The sequence below is a fragment of the Triticum dicoccoides genome, chromosome 5B, assembly GCF_002162155.2.
Source record: "Triticum dicoccoides isolate Atlit2015 ecotype Zavitan chromosome 5B, WEW_v2.0, whole genome shotgun sequence".
NCBI classification, from domain to species: Eukaryota; Viridiplantae; Streptophyta; class Magnoliopsida; order Poales; family Poaceae; genus Triticum; species Triticum dicoccoides.
The window spans coordinates 650477295-650485238 of record NC_041389.1 but is presented as its reverse complement, the minus strand read 5'-3'; positions in this window follow the sequence as shown (position 1 = coordinate 650485238).

The following is a 7944-nucleotide window of genomic DNA, read 5'->3' as shown; positions in this document are numbered from 1 at the left end:
GATCGGGAGGTGGGGCAAACCACCGACGCCGCCGCCCTAAGCCCGACGCCGCGCCCCCCCAGATCCCGTCCTCGCCGGACCGATCCGCCGCCGCCTGGACCTCGCCTCCTCATCCCCCTGCTCGTCGGAGCGTCGTCCCCGTCCGCCACCCCGAACCCCGCCGCTCGACGCCGTCATCGGAAGCCACCACGCCGGACCACACCACGCTGCCTCGCCGACCTTCCTCCTCGCCGGCGCCGTCGTCCCCGACTCTTCCTCAACACCCGCTGCCACGTACCCTACAACTACGGTGAGGCCCTCGGCCTCCCCTTCCCCTCGCTCGCACACCGTCCCGCACCGGCGCGCGACCACCGCGACTCCCGTCTGCTGCCATCGACCGTTGCACTCGCCGCATCGTGGATGCGCCCGACCCCACCCTGGAGCCGCCCGCGGCCACCTGCCTCCGCGCGCGTCCATCGTCGAGCTCCCGCACGCCCTGGACCGCGCTTGGCCGCGCCCGACCGTGGCTGACAGCGTGCGCTCGCGCCCACGCCCCCTCTGACCAAGCCCGGCCATGGAGGGTCTCCACTCCCCCTTGCTGCTGCCCGCCCGACCACCACCGCCTCCATCCCGCGGCTCCTGGCCGGGCCCGCCAGGGCCGTCGCCGTCCGGGGCCTCCCCTGCTCCCCGCCTCCTGCCGCTGTCGAGCGATGCCGCCGACGCAGCTGGGCCTCACGCCCTCGCTGCGGTGGCCTCGGGCACGGGCACCCATTGCCCGAAACCGCCATGCCCGCACCTGGCGCCCAGCGCCCACTAGCGCCCGAAAACCCACTAAGGCCCCTGGGGCCTATGACAGATGGGCCCCACGCCCAAAACATTTTTCTTATTAAAAAAAAGAGAATTAAAAAAATATAATAAATAAATAATTAATAATAAAATTAATTAATTAATTAACTAATTAATTAACTTAACTAATCCTGTTTAGTTTAACTAATTAAGATTAATTAACCTAATAAATAGTTACCCTAATTAACTACTGTTAATTAGCTAAACAATCCCTAACAGGTGGGACCCACCTGTCAGGTTGACCCAGTTAACCCCTATTGACTGCTGACATCATGCTGACATCATGCTGACATCAGCAATCACTGTTCTGGATAATGTTGCATTAAAATAATTAAATAAATCCTGAAAATGATTTAAATCTTTTAAAATTAATAGAGAATAAACCGTAGCTCAGATGAAAATACTTTCTACATGAAAGTTGCTCAGAACGACGAGACGATTCCGGATACACAGCCCGTTCGTCCACCACACACCCCAACATATCAAACACGCAACTTTCCCCCTCCGGTTCATCTGTCCAAAAACACGAAACACCGGGAATACTTTCCCGGATGCTTTCCCCCTTCGTCGATATCACCTACTACCGCGTTAGAACACGTCTAGCTCTGCTTGTTGTCCTGTTATGCACTTGCTTGCTCTGTATTTGCTGTTTCTCCCCCCTCTTCTCTCCGGTAGACCCCGTGACGATGCTGATGCCCCTGTGGTCGACTACATCACCGACGACCCCTCTCTCTTGCCAGAGCAACCAGGCAAGCCCCCCCCTTGATCACCAGATATCGCCTATTCTACTCTATACTGCTTGCATTAGAGTAGTGTAGCATGTTACTGCTTTCTGTTATACCTATCCTGATGCATAGCCTGTCCTTGTTACTACTGTTGTTACCTTTACCTGCAATCCTACTTGCTTAGTATAGGATGCTAGTATTTCCATCTGTGGCCCTACATTCTTATCCGTCTGCTGTGCTATACTATCGGGCCGTGATCACTCGGGAGGTGATCACGGGTATATACTATATACTTTATACATGATACATGTGGAGACTAAAGTCGGGTCGGCTGGTGGAGCACCCGCGAGTGGATCTTTGAGGCGGAGCGACAGGGCAGGTTGAGACCGCCTAGGAGAGAGGTGGGCCTGGCCCTGTTCGGCGTTCCCGGATATTTAACACGCTTAACGAGATCTTGGTATTTGATCTGAGTTGGCTACGAGCCTATACGCTCTAACCAACTACGTGGGAAAGATATGGGCACTCGCCGTCGTGGTATCAGCCGAAGCACTTCATGACGTCAGCGACTAAGCGGCGCGCGCCGAATTGGACTGGAACGCCACTAAGCTAGGTCTGCTTTCGGCCGCCCTCGCAACATGCAGGTGTGTTCAGGGTGATGGGCCCAGACCCCTGGGCGCCTAGGTTTAGACCGGCGTGCTGACCTCTCTGTTGAGCCTAGGTGGGGCTGCGACGTGTTGATCTTCCGCGGCCGGGCATGACCCAGGAAAGTGTGTCCGGCCAAATGGGATCAAGCGTGTTGGGTAAGTTGGTGCACCCCTGCAGGGAAGTTGATCTATTCGAATAGTCGTGATCTTCGGTAACAGGACGACTTGGAGTTGTACCTTGACCTTATGACAACTAGAACCGGATACTTAATAAAACACACCCTTCCAAGTTCCACAGACAACCCGGTGATCGCTTTTCCACAGGGCGACGAGGGGAGGATCGCCGGGTAGGATTATGCTATGCGATGCGACTGGAGATGCTACTTGGAGATGCTACTTGGAGGACTTCAATCTACTCTCTCCTACATGCTGCAAGACGGAGGCTGCCAGAAGCGTAGTCTTCGACAGGATTAGCTATCCCCCTTTTATTCCGGCATTCTGCAGTTCAGTCCACCGATATGGCCCTTTACACATATACCCATGCATATGTAGTGTAGCTCCTTGCTTGCGAGTACTTTGGATGAGTACTCACGGTTGCTTTTCTCCCTCTTTTCCCCTTTCCCTTCTACCTAGTTGTCGCAACCAGATGCTGGAGCCCTGGAGCCAGACGCCACCGTTGATGATGATTCCTACTACACTGGAGGTGCCTACTACTACGTGCAGGCTGCTGACGACGACCATGAGTAGTTTAGGAGGATCCCAGGCAGGAGGCCTGCGCCTCTTTCGATCTGTATCCCAGTTGTGCTAGCCTTCTTAAGGCAAACTTGTTTAACTTATGTCTGTACTCAGATATTGTTGCTTCCGCTGACTCGTCTATGATCGAGCACTTGTATTCGAGCCCTCGAGGCCCCTGGCTTGTATTATGATGCTTGTATGACTTATTTATGTTTTAGAGTTGTGTTGTGATATCTTCCTGTGAGTCCTTGATCTTGATCGTACACATTGCGTGCATGATTAGTGTACGATTGAATCGAGAGCGTCACAAGTTGGTATCAGAGCCGACTGCCTGTAGGAATCCCCTTTCCACACTCCTTGGCCGAAGTCGAGTCTAGACATTGCAAAAACTTTTACTAACTTGGCTGTGTGCCTTACGGGCCCACGTCGCCATAGGGTGGTATTAGGATCTTTTATTCCTCGTCTATACTCTGGGACTCTGATCTCTCTACTATTCGGGTTAAATGAATTTGCTAACTCTAAGATTAGGATCTCGTGATCGCATCCACCCGAAGAGCCCCTTATTGCAGAGGATCGCCTGCTACATCAGAAGATTCCAAAGATACTCTCTGATGTTCTCTCGAGACTTGTGCCCATCACTTTGGCTATTCCTGACCATCGATAAATCCGTATGGATAACTACTTACACTTGCCATTCTTACGATCATCCCCCATTGATCTTGTTATTACAAGATACCCCGAAGTTTTCTCTATTGTTCCGAGAACACTTTGTGCCTACTGCCTAGCAGTTCTTTGCCACATGAATACCCCTTCGAATAAATCCTCGCACTTGTCGAGTATCCGCTCATCCCCAGTTGTTCATGTGTTTCACAAAAGTCTTCGAAATAATATTCGATCTTCCGAAAATCCTTTGGGGCCTTTGGCTCTTGAAATTCTTGCTTGCTTGCATTATGGATAATCCAATAATTCTCGTAGTCATATTGACATTCCTTGTCATTACCATTTTGAGTCTGTTGACTCAATATGTTTGCGAATACACGCAATCATCATTGATCCTTATAAATTACTTTTCCGGCTGAGCTGCCATTCTTTTTACTGGAATTGGTTCTCGACCAATCCAATTGTCTTTGATTGTACCCTACGGCTATTCAACTTATCCACCCCTAATCAGAGCATTGCTTCTGATCCCTTGATTTGGAAATCATAATCCCTTTGCATTTGACAATTGAGTTAGTCAGTTGTTTCTATAATCTGCTTCCTCTAGTTGAGTACCGATGCTCACGTCAGATCCCTTGTGGACCACCAGATCCTTTGTTGGATTTTATCTGATAACGCCCTTCATATTCAATAAACTTGTGAGCCTTTTCTTGGATACATAATGCCTTTGGTAAATTGTATCGTCTGCTTTCTCAACCATGCTCTGCCTTCGAGCTTGAGTTAATTACTTCTAAAAGATTCTGGTATAGGATTCTAAGATGCCCCGATGGGTTGAACCTATGCCTTCCTTAATATGTGTGAACTCGAAAGTTTTCACGAGTCGTACTCTTTTGGTATTTTGCCAGATAAAATTTCAACGCTATAACTTCATCGAAAGCGAGAAGTGAATGAAAGGGTATGCATTGGAGAAGTGGGAGTCGACCTTGAACTTTGTGTTCATGCCCATGGACGCGATGTATATCCTATCATGGAAGCTTCTTGTAACAATAACTATTTCCTTGATAACTAACATATGGTATCTGTGAATTGATCCCTTGCAACCGTGGTTCCGACCATGATTGTTCTTCTTTGATCTCATTTCTCGGACAAGTTAAAACAATTGCCTCCTATGGATCAATACACCAGTCCAACCTTTACTTTGATCTTGTGTCGAGTATTACCCCCCTGGTATCTCGAGATTATCATGGAACTGCATAACTCCTTATGAGTTCTTCATCAAGTGCTACCTTCCCACTGATTCCAATTTTTCACGAGCTCTGAGTTAATAAACACTCAAAGACACCGATAACGGAACCGAGTCCGCACTACGGTTCAACAACTCTTCAGTAAGCTTCTATAAGTACGAGTTTGTACCCGATCACGCCATTCCTAGCCTGTTTGGCTATATCATTTTCGTGATGGTTTTAACTGTGCTACCCGGTCCTTCTTCCCGGAGCACAATTTTCGATGATGAACTAACCTTACGTCGATCTTCATCGTCATACCATTTCGCCTTGAACAAAAAGCTTGGTTTCGAGTTGTGTCGTACCCTTGGTTCCAATAACCTTACACTTCATCATTACTTTGACTTGATGTCGTCGCTTATCGATTACATCTTCATGAACTCTCGCGGCAAAGGTGTCGTGATCATCAACATTCTGAGCTCATCCAGGATATCAATTGAATTCATGATGAGAAATACCATCCTTGCCCTCGATGAATTGTATTATCATCGACCACTTTATTGCCTTCCCACCAACACAAGCTTGTTCATGCTTGGTGTTATACCTTGAGTTCCTTGCTATCCAGCAATTGTTCTTCTTTACCTTGGAGTATTACCATCCTTTATGTCAAGAATGTTCTGAGAATTGTTCCACCTCTTGAGAATTCTTGACATAGAAATACTTCTCACCATCACCATTCTTTCTTGGTCCCCGTGTTAATTCCAACAAGTGAAGGGTGTTGTTTGGATTCTTTCCTTCTAGCAACCCTATTTTTTTAGTTAATGGTCGAAAGTTCATTCTTAGGCTATTGATTATTGAGTCACCATTCTGACATTGGTCGTGCAACCCAACCCATATTTCGGGCGCACCTTTCAACCAATGTTAATTGTGTATGTTTACCTCGAGCATACTTCCTTATATCATTTGATCTAACAAATGTTATCTCCTTGTTCACTTAATTGTGGAAATCCATCTTTTGGGAATCTCAGTGAATTGCTGTTGAGTTCACCAGACACCTCCTTGTCCTCTCCTTCGTTTAATGATGAACTATTGCTTCAGAAACCCGCTCCCATAGTTCATTTCTCGAGGATCTTGCAATGTCATTTCGACGATTTGTGTTGCACCTTTTTCCTCTCGGACCCCCTGAGTCTGAGGTTTCATGACACCAATTGGATATGAATCTCGGTCAGATATGATGGTTGGGACAACTTTCCAAGAGTTATGATGTTGATCCTTTGATGACCCGGTAACATGATGTCATGCCTAGCACCCCCCCCCCGGCTGGAGGACCTATCATTATAGATTCCTTTTCAGCAAGGTTATCCATTCATCCATGAGGAAATTGTAAGACTTATTCTACAAGTTATTCCTGATGGATCCTTCGTGTTTCCAAAGTCTGATCTTCACCTGATGACCATGTCAATGCTATCTCGAAGCATGTCTATGGTACTCCGATTTTCAACAAGACCATTTGAAGCCCAATGCTAAATGTTTCTTGCTCAATTACCCAAACACCGTTGTATGGGCAATGTCATGAAAATTCTCTCCCCTACCTAAAGAGTTTTCTACATTATATCCTGACATGGATATCATGCTCTGCTTGTCCTTGGGAAGGATATACCCTTGAAATATGTGTTTAAACATAATTTCCTTTCCATTGTTCTGTTTAATCTGATGATCATATTTTCCTTCCATTGTTGGTTTAACCTTTCTTGTGAACTATATGATCTGAGCAGTAATATTCTCCTGCTTATGTAAACACCTCATTGTACAATTCTGTCAGTAAGACCCTGTTACTTTTGTTGATGACATTCCGGTAACCACCGATGGACGAGAACTTCGCCTACTGGTCCGCCTCATTCAACGAGCAGGAAAATGGTTCTCTTCGTCCCTCGCCCTTGGTACCGACATTGTTGCCGACATAACTGACATGCTACTCTCTGACATGCCTTGCTATCGTGATCGTACAAGATGTCAGCCCCCCCTTTCTACTTTTAACCCACATGGTGGGCCCATAACCCACAGGTCCCAGGAACGAAACCTGACTCTCCTGTACAACCTGTTGTCAAAGTTATTCCTCGTGCTTGACTTTGTATGTAATTCACGGGCCACTTGCCTGTTGATCTATTCTGGTATCGGACACAATACTTATTCCCGTTGCTCAAAACCCCTTTAGAACTCTGCTTCAGGCAATGAACGATTGCCTATCCGCTTGAAACTTCTTATTGCACCGTCTTACTTTGCTCTCGATAGGTGTAATTTGTTCAACTCGAGAGATACTCATATGTTCATTCTTGGGATACCCCAGATGAATTTCCCTTATAACCTCCTATCATTGTAGAGCTGCCCCTTACCTATTTGTAAGTACGATGGAGTTCCCCGAAGAAAGGATGACAACTTCATCATGATGCTTTGGAATAAAGAATTGAAGACATCAACGAAAGGGATTAACTTCTTCAAGAAGATCCATTAGAATAACCGGAACCCCCCCCCCCCCTACTCCCCTCTTAAATCTCGGGACGAGATTTCTTGTAGTGGAGGAGAATTGTGACGCCCGGATAATTAGACTATAGTAATCCCAAGCTAATGATGCCACGTCACCTCCATTACTGTGATTAAACTCACGTTGATTCGAACCCGATTCAAATTCAAATTTAAAACATAGGCAAACAACAAAAGTTTCCAAACTTTAAAACTAAAATGTTCGGAGTGAACTAAATAATGCAGCGGTAATTATGGTGGAGAAACCAAACTTTGATAAAGTGTTTAAAGGCTCTAAGATAATTAAAACAGTAGTTAAAACAGTTAAATACATGCCTATTGAATTTTATAAAATATTAAACTATTTTATTTTCGGTTGAGAATTAAGGTGGCAGTAGTATATTTATAAATACAAATTTAGGTGCTAGTGTGTTTATAAAACTGTAATAAAAGGGAATTTAAAATAAAACAGAAAAGAAAATACAAAAGAGAAAAACTAAACAGAAAAAAAAAGAAAAGGGAAAAGAACCCCCCCCCGGCTCCGGCCTAGCAGGCCATCAACCCCACTGGGCCACCTACCAGGCCCAGCCGGCCACACCTTATCCCCTCACCCCC